Genomic DNA, 16,790 nt, shown 5'->3' with positions numbered 1-16,790 from the left:
CCCAAGCCCTGCACTGCTGGAAACTAACAGCTGACTCTCAACCAGAGGATGCTTTGCAGATGTGTCCTTGCTGCGGACACATGAAGACCGAAGTCCACAGCCTGGCCGAAACATTGCTGAGAATGAACCTCAGCCCACAAGGACACAGCTCTTCTCCCTGGTTGGGTTACTCCATCGCTGATATTTAGCACCTTCATGTGAGGTCCATGAAGGGGGAGGTGGTTTCCAACTACTTACTGATCCAAAGGACCTGAACTCTAATTTTAAAAAAATGAATGACTAAGCAGAAAAAAAGGTAAGAAAATATTCCAATCTGTATTTTCCGATTCAGTAACAATCATGCGATTTCCCATTTCCCATTTGCCTAGCAAATTCTACCCTGGGTAGCTTGGGAGACACCACTGAAGCCCTAGAAAAAAAACTAACAACACACTTAAGGTCCACATAGATTTGTTTTAAGGTGAACTTCCTTAGTTCAGTTCAATTCAATCACTCAGTCATGTTTGACTCTTTGTGACCCCACGGACTACAGCACACCAGGCTTCCCTGTCCATCACCAACTCCAAGAGATTGCTCAAACTTATGTCCATCAAGTCAGTGATGCCATCCAACCATCTCATCCTCTATCATCCCCTTCTCCTGCCTTCAATCATTCTAGCGTCAAGGTCTTTTCCAGTGAGTCAGTTCTTCATTGGCCAAAGTATTGGAGCTTCGGCTTCAGCATCAGTCCTTCCAATGAATATTCAGGGTTCATTCCCTTTAGGACTGACTAGTTTGATCTCCTTGCAGTCCAAGGAACTCTCAAGAGTCTTCTCCAACACCACAGTTCAAAAGAATCAATTCTTCAACACTCAGCTTGTTTTATGGTCCACCTCTCACAACCATACATGACTACTGGAAAAACAATAGCTTTGAGTAGACAGACATTTGTTGGCAAAGTAATGTCTCTGCTTTTTAATATGCTGTCTAGGTTGGTCATAGCTTTTCTTCCAAGGAGCAAGCGTCTTTTAATTTCATAGTGGCAGTCACCATCTGCAGTGATTTTGGAGCCCAAGAAAATAAATCTGTCACTGTTTCCATTGTTTCCCCATCTATTTGCCATGAAGTGATGGGACCAGATGCCACGATCTTAGTTTTCTGAATGTTGATCTTTAAGCCAGCTTTTTCACCCTCCTCTTTCACTTTCATCAAGGGGGTCCTCAGTTCCTCTTTGCTTTCTGCTGTAAGAGTGGTATCATCTGCATATCTGAGGTTACTGATAATTCTCATGGGAATCTTGATTCGAGTTTATGCTTCATCCGGCCCAGCATTTCACATGATGTACTCTGCATACTCAAAAGCAGAGATATTACTTTGCCGACTAAGGTCCGTCTAGTCAAGGCTATGGTTTTTCCAGCGGTCATGTATGGATGTGAGAGTTGGACTGTGAAGAAGGCTGAGTGCCGAAGAATTGATGCTTTTGAACTGTGGTGTTGGAGAAGACTTGAGAGTCCCTTAGACTGCAAGGAGATCCAACCAGTCCATTCTGAAGGAGATCAGCCCTGGTATTTCTTTGGAAGGAATGATGCTGAAGCTGAAACTCCAGTACTTTGGCCACCCAACGCGAAGAGTTCACTCATTGGAAAAGACTCTGATGCTGGGAGGGATTGGGGACAGGAGGAGAAGGGGACAACAGAGGATGAGATGGCTGGATGGCATCACTGACTCGATGGACGTGAGTCTGAGTGAACTCCGAGAGTTGGACAGGGTGATATGGCATGCTGCAATTCATGGGGTCGCAAAGAGTCGGACATGACTGAGCAACTGAACTGAACTGAACTGAACTCTGCATTTAAGTTAAATAAGCAGGGTGACTATACAGTCTTGACGTACTTCTTTCCCAATTTGGAACCCATCTGCTGTTCCCTGTCCTGCTTTAGCTGTTGCTTCTTGACCTTCACACAGATTTCTCAGGAGGCAGGTAAGATGGTCTGGTATTGCCATCTCTTTCAGAATTTTCCAGTTTGTTGTTATCCACACAGTAAAGGCTTTGGCATAGTCAATAAAGCAGAAATAGATGTTTTTCAGGAACTCTCTTGCTTTTTCGATGATCCAGCAGATGTTGGCAGTTTGACTCTGGTTCCTCTGCCTTTTCCAAATCCAGCTTGAACATCTGGAATATCTCGGTTCATGTACTGTTGAAGCCTGGCTTGGAGAATTTTGAGCATTACTTTGCTAGCATGTGAGATCAGTGCAATTGTGGGATGGTTTGAACATTCTTTGGCATTGCCTTTCTTTGGGATTGGAAAGAAAACTGACCTTTTCCAGTTCTGTGGCCAATGCTGAGTTTTCCAAACTTGCTGGCATATTGAGTGCAGCACTGTAGCAGGGTCATCTTCTAGGACTTGAAATAGCTCAGCTGGAATTCCATTATCTCCACTGGCTTTGTTCTTAGTAATCTTTCCAAAGGTCCACTTGACTTTAGACTCCAGAATGTCTGGCTTTTGGTGAGTGATCACACCATTGTGGTTATCTGGGTCCAGGCTTCAGCAATACGTGAACCGTGAACTTCCTGATGTTCATGCTGGTTTTAGAAAAGGCAGAGGAACCAGAAAGCAAATTGCCAACATCCGCTGGATCATGGAAAAAGCAAGAGAGTTCCAGAAAAACATCTATTTCTGCTTTATTGACTATGCCAAAGCCTTTGACTGTGTGGATCACAATAAAGTGTGGGAAATTCTGAAAGAGATGGGAATACCAGACCAGCTAACCTGCCTCTTGAGAAATTTGTATGCAGGTCAGGAAGCAACAGTTAGAACTGGACATGGAACAACAGACTCGTTCCAAATAGGAAAAGGAGTATGTCAAGGCTGTATATTGTCACCCTGCTTATTTAACTTCTATGCAGAGTACATCATTAGACACGCTGGACTGGAAGAAGCACAAGCTGGAATCAAGATTGCCGGGAGAAATATCAATAACCTCAGATATGCAGATGACACCACCCTGATGGCAGAAAGTGAAGAGGAACTAAAAGCCTCTTGATGAAAGTGAAAGAGGAGAGTGAAAAAGTTGGCTTAAAGCTCAACATTCAGAAAACTAAGATCATGGCATCCGGTCCCATCACTTCATGGGAAATAGATGGGGAAACAGTGCAAACAGTGTCAGAGTTTATTTTTGGGGGCTCCAAAATCACTGCAGATGGTGACTGCAGCCATGAAATTAAAAGACGCGTAAGCGTCTGAAGACCTTGGAAGAAAAGTTATGACCAACCTAGATAGCATATTCAAAAGCAGAGACATTATTTTGCTGACTAAGGTCTGTCTAGTCAAGGTTATGGTTTTTCCAGTGGTCACGTATGGATGTGAAAGTTGGATTGTGAAGAAAGCTGAGCGCCGAAGAATTGATGCTTTTGAACTGTGATGTTGGAGAAGACTCTTGAGAGTCCCTTGGAGTGCAAGGAGATCCAAACAGTCCATTCTGAAGGAGATCAGCCCTGGGATTTCTTTGGAAGGAATGATGCTAAAGCTGAAACTCCAGTACTTTGGCCACCCATGTGAAGAGTTGACTCATTGGAAAAGACTCTGATGCTAGGAGGGATTGGGGTCAGGAGAAGAGGACGACAGAGGATGAGATGGCTGGATGGCATCACTGACTCGATGGACGTGAGTCTGAGTGAACTCTGGGAGCTGGTGATGGACAGGGAGGCCTGCCATGCTGCGATTCATGGGATCGCAAAGAGTCGGACACGACTGAGCGACTGAACTGAACTGAACTGAAGACCTTCTTTGCATAGTTCTTCTATGTATCCTTCCACTTCTTAGTATTTTCTGCTTCTATTAGGTCCATACCATTTTTGTCCTTTATTGTACCCATCTTTCCATGAAATGTCCCCTTGGTATCTCTAATTTTCATGAAGAGATCTCTAGTCTTTCCCATTCTATTGTTTTCCTCTACTTCTTTGCATTGATCGTAGGAAGGCTTTCTTATCGCTCCTTGCTATTCTTTGGAACTCTGTATTCAAATGGTTGTATCTTTCCTTTTCTCCTTTGCCTTTTGCTTCTCTTCTTCTCTCAGCTATTTGTTAGCCCTCTTCAGACAACCATTTTGCCTTTTTGAATTTCTTTTTCTTAGGGATGGTCTTGATCACTGCCTCCTGTACAATGTCACAAGCCTCTCTCCGTAGTTCTTCAGGCACTCTGTCAGATCTAATCTCTTGAATCTATTTGTCATTTCCACTGTATAATTGTGAGGGATTTGATTTAGGTCATACCTGAATGGTCTAGTGGTTTTTCCTACTTTCTTCAATTTAAGTCTGAATTTGGCAATAAGTAATTCATGATCCAGTTGCTGACTCTATAGAGCTTCTCCATCTTTGGCTGCAAAGGATATAATCAGTCTGATTTCAGTGCTGACCATCTGGTGATGTCCATGTGTAGAGTCATCTCTTGTGTTGTTGGAAGAGGGAGTTTGCTATGCTAAGTGCATTCTCTTGGCAGAACTGTTAGACTTTTCCCTGCTTCATTTTGCACTCCAGGGCCAAACTTGCCTGTTACTCCAGGTATCTTTTGACTTCCTACTTTTGCATCAGTACCCTGTGATGAAAAGGACATCTTTTTTGGGTGTTAGTTCCAGAAGGTCTTGTAGGTCATCACAGAACCATTCAGCTTCAGCTTCTTCGGCTTTCCTTACTTTTCTGTAACTACTCTCCCTCTTACAAAAGTTTTCTGTTTTGATGACACCAATTCCCCTGGGCCAGATGGTGATGGATATGATTATTATTCACAGTCGATGAGAGGGAGGATCAGAGGGTTCAATGGGTCTGACTCAGAAGCATAGTTGGTGAAGTTGCAATGGCCCTCATCTGGTTCTCTTTCTATTAAATAACTCAATCATGCCCACTTTACAGATTAAGACAATCAAGGCAAAGTGTCATCATTGCTTCAGTGACTTTTGTGTTTTTTTTTTTTGCTTCAGTGACTTTTGATACCACCTCTATCATTTAGTAAATTTCCATATGCATTTGGGTCTGTTTCTGGACTTTCTATCCTACACCATTGGTCTGTCTTTGGAATGCATTAGTGCCACACTGATTTGAGCTGTACTGGATGTTTTAAGGTGTGGTAGACACTCCACTATAGCTTTTCTTTTACAGTGTTTTCTGCCCACTCTTGCACATTTATTTTTCCACATGAATTTCAGTATCAACTTGCCATTATATTCCATTATATTTAAAGTCTCATTACCTTGGTCTTTGACAATGGTTTCTGTACTTTGAAACCAGTTCAAAATGGCTTAGTGAATGGAGGGCTAACTTGTAACCTCTGAAGGCAGAGATACTTGGGTAGAAAGGCAACTTCCTTCAGCTGATTTCTGACATGAGCTGACTTCCAAGATCTGTCAGAGAATTCTTAATGGAAGAACCTCAATTAGCACTATAGCACACAGCCTTTCAGAGTGCAAAGGGTAACGATTTAACTAAATGTCTTGCTGCTGCAAAACAAAGATCCCCATGTTGTCAGTTTACAGTATCTGAGTCCTCACTGCTCTTCCCTTTACCACTTCCAAAAGACTGTTACTAATAATTTACTTTCTGTGACATTCAAAAAGTCATTTCTAGGTATCAACTGCCATATTAAACAAAATCTAAATTTATTTCTTTCATATCAAGTAGGTCTGGAGATAATCTGGGGTGGGCATGGCAGCTCATCAAGTATCAAAGACTCAGGGAACTTCTATCTTGATTGTTCTGCCATCTTCAACAAATTCTTCTGCCTCTTGGTTCAAAAGTGATTCCTTGAACCCCAGCCATCACACTCACATTCCCGCTAGTCAGAACAAGTTGTGGATAAGGGCAGAACTGAGTCATAGGCTGAGAAATTAAATCTTTATCCCATGTGACAGCTAGGAATTAGGGGACAGACTTCTTAAAAAGTGGAAAATAGACATTGGGGGATGCCAGAACATAAGCATGAACTCTTAACACAGTATTCATTACACAAGATATCACTACCCACTCTCAATAAAGTTATTGCAATTCTGATCTGGCAGTTGAGGTTGGTGAATTGTTTGTTAATTGTGATGATTTTGTTTAAAAACATCCCTTAGTCTATAAACCTACTTACACATTAAGTACTTCTTATTTCTAGAGGGGCTGGGAGACATTAGAATTATGCTACCTAATTACCCAGTTCCAGCCCTTTTTAGAGGGCCTCCCCAATAGCTCAACAGTAAAGAATCTGCCTGAAATGCAGGAGACACAGGATACTCAGGTTCCACCACTGAGTCGGGAAGATCCCCTGGAGGAAAATATGCAACCCACTCCAGTATGCTTGCCTGAAAAATCCCATGGACAGAGAAGCCTGGAAGGCTACCGTCCAAAGGGTCACAAAGAGTTGAACACAATTGAGCACGCTGTACAGCACAGCCCTTTTTGGAAATTCTGTTTTTGGAGTAGGCTATCTTTCCCATCTTTGTTATTTTATGTGGTGTATGTATTTCTACTATTTTGAATTTCTCCAGAAAAGAGCGAAACAAAGAACACTGAGCCTTAGGTCTGTGGGCAAATGCTGTTATCCTATATAATCACTAGATGGCAACCATGTCCAGGCTGCTGGAACTCCTCTTTTTCCTGAACCCAGCTCCCTCTCCAATCTTGGAACAAAGTGTACACCTGTGGCGGATTCATGTCCTATGGCAAAACCAATACAATATCGTAAAGTAAGATCAAATCTCCATCAGATCTGATGGAGGGAAGGGAAGCATGGGGGCAGCGAAGCATGAATCTCCGGGGTGGCTCGTAAGGACAGTTAGAAAAATAAAGTGCCTTCTTCATTACCCTTGCCAATCCAGCCTATTTCACATAACAGTTAAACTAATATTTACTAATCGCTCTCTTCTCCAGGCACTTTTCTAAGCCTCTTATATGGATTAATTCCTCAGCTCCTCCTCATTTCATACATGAGGAAACTGACACATAGGCTGTGTTATTTTGTCCTGGTTGGGGAGCCATGTTAGGACTCAGGCTGTCCAACTCACATCCATACATGACTACTGGAAAAACCACAGCTTTGACTGTATGGATCTTCATCAGCAAAGTGATGTCTCTGCTTTTTAATACACTGTCTAGGTCTGTCATAGCTTTTCTTCCAAGAAAAATACTTGTATTGATTGTGCATCTTGAAGCAATGTCTCTGTTTTCCTCCTTTTAGGGCTAATGTGACCTAAGGGCAATTCTTACCCTGCCTGATTCGAGTTTCAGGAAAACCATCTGCTTCCTACACTGTAATCTCTTGTCTTTGTGAGGAAAATTATTTTGCTCCTTTGATAACCACCTGCTGTTTGTAGTCAAAGGGACAAAACACAATTGCTCCTAAATGGGCTCTTACGTTGAAGGCAGATGGGATTTGGGAATTCTTTCTTTGTCTTGGCACGCTTATAGGTCACAAGGCCCAGCAGTAAGACCAGGTGAGACTCACAGGACTAGAGACCCATGAAACATGGCTGATAATTCACCAATCACTTGGGTAAGAATCACAGGACTGGAGACCCATAAAACATGGCCAGTATCCAGGTCACCAATTACTCAGTTTATTGCATACATTTATTACACAACACAGGTCTGTTCAAGTAGGGAGAACAGGAAAGGGGGTAACCAGCTGCTTCAAGAAGTCTGGGAAGGAGGTCTTAGCAGGAGTAGGGCTCTCTGGTCTGATGCGGGCCCCAGGACAGGCATCAGCAGGTTCACACTCTGCTCCTAGGGAGCCTCCAGCAGCTCCACCTGTAACAGCTTGGAGTGGGTTCTCCAGAGAAGAGCCTTCAAGTCCCTGGGCTCAGGGGTATCTTTTTAAGAAGCAGTGGTTATGCCCCGGGGGACGGGGTCTTGTCTATCGGTTGCTCCTCTGACATACATTGCTCATCAAATTTCTTTTGTTTTGGGGAGGATCTTACTGGGACCTTACTGGGCTTGTGGGGTCTTAGTTCCCCAACCAGGGATTGAACCCTGGCACTTGGCAGCAAGAGCACTGAGTCCTAGCCGCTGGACTGCCAGGGAATTTCCATCCATCACATTTCTGATCTAAAGTAACACTGTTACAGCATGAACTTATGGTTGCCAGGGGGAAGGAATGAGGGAAGGGATAGTTAGGGAGTTTGAGATGGACATGTACACATGCTATATTTAAAATGGATAACCAACAGGGACCTCCTGGAACTCTACTCAATGATATCTGACAGCCTGCATGGGAGGGGAGTTGGAGGAGAATGGATACATGTATATGTATGGCTGAGTCCCTTCACTGTTTGCCTGAACTACCACAACATTGTTTGTTAATTGACTATACCCCAATACATGGAGAAGGAAATGGCAACCCACTCCAGTCTTCTTGCCTGGAGAATCCCATGGACAGGCAAGCCTGGCAGGCTACAGTCCATAGGGTCACTGAGAGTCGGACACAACTGAGTGACTGAGCATAACCCAATACAAAAAAAAGTTTTAAAACAAATTAAAAAATAAAGTAACACTGTTAGCGTACCATTCTAAGACACTCACAGTCCTACAGTGAACATTTCAAAACAACCATCTTGGAGGCTTAGCTTGGCTACCGTGACTCCATTGCGGACTAATTAATATGGCCTGTGGGCTTCCCTGGTGGTGCGGTGTTAAGACTCTGAGCTTCCACTGCAGGAGGTACAGGGGAGCTAAGATCCTACATGCTGAGTGTCACCGCCAAAAATAAAAAGGCCTGAAGTCATACAAGACGAACAGGAATCACATGATTACAAATCACAGAGACAAATCGATAGAAAGATGGGGCCAACCAAGTTCTGGAAGACTCTACCACCAGTCAGCTGGGGGTGTCTTGATACCATTTTCTGAGCAGGGAAGAAGCAGAGCCACCCACTGAGTGTGTGCCTCACTTGCATATTTGCTCTTTTCTTCATCCTCACCTTCTCGTCCTGCCGGTGCACAGCTCCCCCTCCGAACGTCGACTTCGGGTCATGATCAGTGACAAGCAGATGGGAGCTGCTGGAGCCAATAAGACTGGTTCTCTTATCTGATCATGTAAAACAACCAGGGGCTTAGTGCAGTAAGTTACCTAAGAAGGGAAGAAGGGAAAGGTGAGAAGATCTAATAGCGGACTGAGAGGGTAAAAGGATGCTTAGGGAGGGTTAAGGAGGAAAAGGAAGGGGCAGAAGGGGTGTCCTGGCTGCAGTAACAAGCCATAGAGGGAATGGGGCCACATGCAAAGCAAAGTCCAGTTTGCCCCTTCTTCCACCAGAAACACTCATTCTGGTCCTACAGATACTCCTGTAGCCCACTTGGGACCTGCCATGTCTCCCACAGGCTGACACCAATGTACCCCATTTCTGAAAAGCCACATTGGGGCCTCTGCAGAGGCCCCACTGATGATGGAAAAGCCCAGACTTTGGCCTCTCAGTCCTGTCCTGCCCGCTACGGTCTCCATGAGCTGAGGAAATTATCCTTCCTGTCGTGATCTTGACGAGGCAGCAGTGAGCGATGGCCTGAAGCAAGATCTTCATCGCCTGCCCAGGAGCTGAACCTGGAAAGCCTGGATGAGAACCAGGGATCCTAGCCACCAGACCAGCAAGGGCTAGAGGCTAGAAGCTATTTTCCTCTGGATCTTTTCCCCCAGTGAAAAATGCATTTATCAGGGAGGCAGACACTGTAAATGCAGGTACAAAGTTTATTATTAGAGACATAGCACAGCAACAAGTGGGAGAGCAGGCAGAGAAATAGTTGGTTTACTTAGGACAGAAGCAAGGCACAGAGCCACACCCCGAGAGAAAGTGTGTGGGCATCCCTCCTAGTGAGGAGGCCTGCAGTAAGGGGACAGTTACGTCATTTACATAGGTCAGTTCTTCTGGGTCTTTGTCTTTCTTCATGCCAAGTATCTGGTTTCTTTTTCCACACCTGAGCTACCCTGGGGCACTCCCCAGGTGGGCATGCAACCCTCAGCCAAGACGGATCTTGAAGTGAAGGCTTCTGGGAGGAGCAAGGCTCATTATGGCCCGGCGTTATCGCCTGACTTTTGACCCACAAGGGGCCTCCCTGTGGGTGTGCAGTGTCTCCTTTGTCCCAAAAGAGGGGAGAGCGGAGCTCCCTTAATCTTTTACTCAAATGAAGTTTTGCCCCTCTTTGTCTTTGCCATGACTATTTCCTTGACTATTGCCATGACTATTACCTTAAGGAGTTTACAAGAGACAAACATTGGCTATTTACCCTGTTTCTGTTGTTACTTCCACTACAGAGGGCAGACAGGAAGGTGATTGTAAATGCCTTAACTGGAGCCCACCTGTCTCTTGTCTCAGAAAATGCTAACAGTTTTAAGAATCCAGGCTGAAGGCCACTTCTTTGTGCCCCGTGTAATGCAAACAGGAGGCCAGTTGTAAATATCTAACCTGGAGCCCATCTATCTCCTACATCAATCACAGCCTCAGTTTCCCCATCTGTGAGCCTAGCCAAAGGGTGATTCTGGAGAAAGGAAAGAGCAGACCTCAGGGTGGGTTGTGGGGTGGGGATGGAGTGGAGATTAGGGGGCAGGGGAGAGCCAGGTACCTATTGCAGCCTCCTTCACATCACCCTGTGAGAGAGCCTGACAAGAAACAAAACTAACAGTGCCAATGGGCTTTCAGCGCAGCCGCTGATGACGCTGGCTCTCAGCAGGGGCTCAGAGGCCAGACAATAGAACTATGACTCTGCTCAGCCCTAAACTTCTTTCCCAAATTTGCGATGAGTCAGTGGCTTTGTGTTTATAACCATTGTCCTTGGAGTCTCTATGTGTTAATTTAAACACACACACACACACACACTTAAGGCTATTTGGTAACATTTTTCTTACCTTCAAACAAAAAGAAATTCAAGTTAGACAACTGAATTTATTTGCCAGCAAGAGGACCAGTAAGAAAGTAAACTACCTTTAACAGAAAAAAAAGAAAAATCTGGACAATTTGCATGAGGAAAGAAGTCAACTTTAGGTTCCAGATCTGGGCTTTGCTTCTGATCACAGTGAGCAATGAGGGGCTTCATCCACTCACAACTAGGTTTCCTCTTCTGCAGAGTGAAGCAGTTGACTTGAGGATTTTTATGGTTATTTGTTGTTGTTGTCCAGTCACTAAGTCGTGTCAGACTCTTTGGGACCCAGTGGACTGTAGCACACCAGGCTTCCCTGTCCTTCACTATCTCCCAGAGTTTGCTCGAATTTATGTCCAATTATTTATTAGTAACACCCAATTTTATCCCCAGAATTCTACTATAAAACAGATGTAAATATGCAGTATAAATTCATAAATGTAAACAACTTCAAATGCATTGGATTATTACAAAGTAACGAAATAGGGCTATCTATGTATGTATTTCAGTTGCACTAATCACAACAGAGAAGGCAATGGAAACCCACTCCAGTACTCTTGCCTGGAAAATCCCATGAACAGAGGAGCCTGGTAGGCTGCCGTCCATGGGGTCGCAAAGAGTCTGACACGACTGAGTGACTTCACTTTCACTTTTCACTTTCATGCATTGGAGAAGGAAACGACAACCTACTCCAGTGTTCTTGCCTGGAGAATCCCAGGGACAGAGGAGCCTGATGGGCTGCCATCTATCGGGTCGCACAGAGTAGGACACGACTGAAGTGACTTAGCAGCAGCAGCAGCAATCACAAAGATCCTAATACAAGTGAGTGTGAATACTAATGGTCTTTTTCTTTCTTTTTCTTTTGTTATTTATTTTGCTTTGTTTGTTTTCAATAACGCTTTGCCAATCCAGAGTACTACTTAACTGGGGAAGAGTGGGTTTTAATCTGGTTTCATCAAAAACAAAACAATCCCCCCAAAACTAGCTAATCAGGCAGCATAAATTAGTGCATTTGAGTGGGTCAATGATTTTGAGCATATATATACTTTTTTAATTTTAAACTTCTATTTTTGTATTGGAGTATAGCTGGTTAACAACATTGTGATAGTTGAGTATATATTTTAATAGCACTTTTTATCACAAGCTAAAATATATTTTCAGGTGAAATCAGGATAAAACATTTGAATAGCCAAAACTAAGATCATGGCATCTGGTCCCATCACTTTATGGGAAATAGATGGGGAAACAGTGTAAGACTTTATTTTGGGGGGCTCCAAAATCACTGCAGATAGTGATTGCAGCCATGAAATTAAAAGACACTTACTCCTTGGAAGGAAAGTTATGACCAACCTAGATAGCATATTCAAAAGCAGAGACATTACTTTGCCAACAAAGGTCCGTCTAGTCAAGGCTATGGTTTTTCCATTGGTCATAAGAGTTGGACTGTGAAGAAAGCTGAACACCGAAGAATTGATGCTTTTGAACTGTGGTGCTGGGGAAGACTCTTGAGAGTCCCTTGGAGTGCAAGGAGATCCAACCAGTCCATTCTAAAGGAGATCAGTCCTGGGTGTTCTTTGGAAGGAATGATGCTAAAGCTGAAACTCCAATACTTTGGCCACCTCATGCGAAGAGTTGACTCATTGGAAAAGACTCTGATGCTGGGAGGGATTGGGGGCAGGAGGAGAAGGGGCCGACAGAGGATGAGATGGCTGGATGGCATCACCGACTCAATGGATATGAGTTTGAGTGAACTCCGGGAGTTGGTGATGGACAGGGAGGCCTGGCATGCTGCAGTTCATGGGGTCACAAAGAGTCAGACACAACTGAGCAACTGAACTGAACTGAAAGAACCTTCTGGGTTCACAGAGTACTTGGAAATCTCCTGGGCTAGAGGTTCTCTAACTTACAGTCTTAGAGTCTTTACCTTTGGCCCTTCCCTAAACTTGGTTCCCTCCTCTGCCCTCTCATGCATTCTAGAAATTCCTTCTGTGAATCTGGCATAGTTCTAGACTTGGAATCCTCTAAGTGAATCTCTCCCAAATAAGTGTACAAGCCATCTACTTCAAGAAAGACACAGAACATGAGAGTAAGGAGTTGAAGTTTTAATCAGATCTTACTGAGGGTGATAGCCTGGGAGACAGCCAGTCACTCAGTTAGCTCTGCTCCAAAGAAGCAGGAGAGGCCTACCAATGGGATTTTTCACAGAACTAGAACAAATAATTTCACAATTTGTATGGCAATACAAAAAAACCTCGAATAGCCAAACCATCTTGAGAAAGAAGAATGGAACTGGAGAAATCAAGCTGCCTAACTTTGGACTATACTACAAAGCTACAGTCATCAAGACAGTATGGTACTGGCACAAAGACAGAAATATAGATCAATGGAACAAAATAGAAAACTCAGAGATAAATCCATGCACCTATGGACACCTTATCTTTGACAAAGGAGGCAAAAATATGTTATGGAGAAAAGACAATCTCTTTAACAAGTGGTGCTGGGAAAACTGGTCAACCTCCTGTAAAAGAATGAAATTAGAACACTTTCTAACACCATACACAAAAATAAGCTCAAAATGGATTAAAGAGCTAAATGTAAGACCAGAAACTATAAAACTTCTAAAGGAAAACATAAGCAAAACACTCTCTGACATAAATCATAGCAAGATCCTCTATGACCAACCTCCCAGAGTAATGGGAATAAAAGCAAAAATAAACAAATGGGACCTAATTAAACTCAAAGCTTTTGCACAACGAAGGAAACTATAAGCAAGGTGAAAAGACAGCCTTCAGAGTGGAAGAAAATAATAGCAAATGAAGCAACTGACAAAGAATTAATCTTAAAACTATACAAACAGCTCACGAAGCTCAATACCAGAAAAATAAATGACCCAATCAAAAATGGACAAAGAACTAAACAGACATTTCTCCAAAAAGACATACAGATGGCTAACAAACACATGAAAAGATGCTCAATATTACCCATTATCAGTTCAGTTCAGTTCAGTTCAGTCACTCAGTCCTGTCCGACTCTACCCATTATCAGAGAAATGCAAACCAAAACCACAGTAAGGTACCATCTCATGCCAGTCAGAATGGCTGCTATCCGAAAGTCTACAAACAATAAATGCTGGAGAGGGTGTGGAGAAAAAGGGACCCTCTTACACTGCTAGTGGGATTGCAAACTAGTACAGCCACTATGGAGAACAGTGTGGAGATTCCTTAAAACACGAAAATAGAACTGCCATACAACCCAGTAATCCTCCTGCTAGGTATACACACTGAGGAAACCAGAATTGAAAGAGACGTATGTACCCCAGTGTTCATCACAGCACTGTTTACAATAGCCAGTACATGGAAGAAACCTAGATGTCCATTGGCAAATGAATGGATAAGAAAACTGTGGTAAATATATACAATGGACTATTACTCAGCTATTAAAAAGAATACATTTGAATCAGTTCTAATGAGGTGGATGAAACTGGAGCCTATTACACAGAGTGAAGTAAGTCAGAAAGAAGAACACCAACACAGCATATTAATGCATATATATGGCATTTAGAAAGATGGTAATGAAGACCCTATATGCAACACAGCAAAAGAGACACAGATGTAAAGAACAGATTTTTGGACTCTGTGGGAGAATGCAAGGGTGGGATGATTTGAGAGAATATCATTGAAACATGTACATTGCCATATGTGAAACAGATCACCAGTCCAAATTTGATGCATGAAACAGGGCACCCAAAACCGGTGCACTGGGACAACCCAGAGGGATGGGATGGGGAGGGAGGTGGGAAGGGGGTTCGGGATGGGGGACACATGTACACCTGTGGCTGATTCATGTCAGTGTATGGCAAAAACCATAACAATATTGTAAAGTAATTAGCCTCCAATTAAAATAAATAATTTTTTTTGAAGTAAGCCATTGACACTGGGTCCATTCTGTATTTCTTCAAGGATGCTCTTAAGGAGGTTGCATTTTTTTTTTTTTAAATATGATGCTCTACTCAGAAAAATCCAGAGTCCTGTCAAAATTCCCCCAAAGACTGACCAATGGAAAGGTGGCCTTTGTAAACCTGGAGAATAAGGTATTGTCAAGGAAACTTGTCCTATTAAAAGACTTCTGTCCCTTTAGAAGCAACGCTTGATAGCCTGGATAAGCTAGATGTAATATTTAATTCTTCAGACTCTTAGAGAATATCAGTAGGGATTCAGATTATGTCATTTGGGTTATGACCAAGAATAGGAAACAGAAAGCTGAATAGATAAACCTGAGAGTTCTTGTCCAATGTTCTTTCTTTCCCATGAGCGCCAGAAAGACATGGAGTTGGTGTTGCACTGTCCTTCCATCGGGTGCGATTCATACATGCTGTTGGGAACAGACATGTAGGAGGACAGGGCAGAGAAACATATGGGAGGAGAATGGAGAGGCAAACAGTTTTTTTTAATCAACTTTCTTAATACCACATGACCAAGAAAACCCATCTGAGCTTCCCTGGTGGCTCAGACAGAAAAGAACCTGCCTGCAATGCAGGAGACCCAAAATTCGATCCCTAGATCAGGAAGATTCCCTGGAGAAGAAAACAGAAATCCACTCCAGTATTCTTGCCTGGAGAATTTCATGGACAAAGGAGCCTGGTGGGCTATAGTCCATAGGGTCACAAAGAGTCGGACATGACTGAGCAGGACTAACAACAAGCAGGCAAGCTGGACTTAGAAAAGGCTGAGAAACCAGAGATCAAATTGCCAACATCTGCTGGATCATAGAAAAAGCAAGGGAATTCCAGAAAAGCATCTATTTCTGCTTCAGTGACTATGTGAAAGCCTTTGACTATGGATATAACAAACTGCAGAAAATTTTTAGAGATGGAAATACTAGACCTCCTGAGGAGGTGCCTCCTGAGAAACCTATATATGCAGGTCAAGAAGCAACAGAATTAGACATGGAATAATGAACTGGTTCCAAATTGGGAAAGGAGTACATCAAGTCTGTATATTGTCACCTTGCTTATTTACTTTATGTGCAAAGTACATTATGGAAAATGTTGGGTTGGATGAAGCTCAAGCTGGAATCAAGATTGCCAGGAGAAATATCAATAACTTCAGATATGCAGATGTCACCATCCTTATGGAAGAAAGTGAAGAGGAAATAAGGAGCCTCTTAAAAAGCTGGCATAAATCTCAACATCCAAAAAACTAAGATCATGGCATCCAGTCATATCACTTCATGGCAAATAGATGGAGGAAAATGGAAACAGTGACAGACTTTATTTTCTTGGGCTCCAAAATCAATGCAGATGGTGACTGCAGCCATGAAATTAAAAGATGCTTCCTCCTTGGAAGAAAAGCTATGACCAAGCAAGACAGCATAGTCAAAAGCAGAGGCATTACTTTGCTGACAGAGGTCCGAAGAGTCAAAGCTATGGTTTTTCCCGTAGTCATGTATGGATGTGAGAGTTGGACCATAAAGAAGGCTGAGCGCCGAAGAATTGATGCTTTTAAACTGTGGTGTTGGAAAAGACTCTTTAGAGTCGCTAGGACTGCAAGATCAAACTACTCAATCCTAAAGGAAATCAACCCTGAACATTCATTGGAGGGACTGATGCTGAAGCTGAAGATTCAATAATTTGGACACCTGATGTGAAGAGCCAACTCATTGGAAATGATCCTAATGAGGGCAAGAGGAGAAGGGGACAACAGAGGATGAGCTGGTTGGATGGTATTATTGATTCAATGGAAATGAGTTTGAGCAAACCCAGAGAGATAGTGAAGGACAGGGAAGCCTAGTGTGCTGCAGTCCATGGGGTCACAAAGAGTTGGACACGACTGAACGGCAAAGGAAATCATGCCAAAATTCATGAAACAATTTGGCTTACTTTTTAAGGTATAAAAACATCCTTTACCAAGTTTAATTTAATCAAGAATGATAGTATGCT

The sequence above is a fragment of the Capricornis sumatraensis genome, chromosome 18 (genome assembly GCF_032405125.1).
Source record: "Capricornis sumatraensis isolate serow.1 chromosome 18, serow.2, whole genome shotgun sequence".
NCBI classification, from domain to species: Eukaryota; Metazoa; Chordata; class Mammalia; order Artiodactyla; family Bovidae; genus Capricornis; species Capricornis sumatraensis.
Note: the sequence above shows the minus strand (reverse complement) of the source record.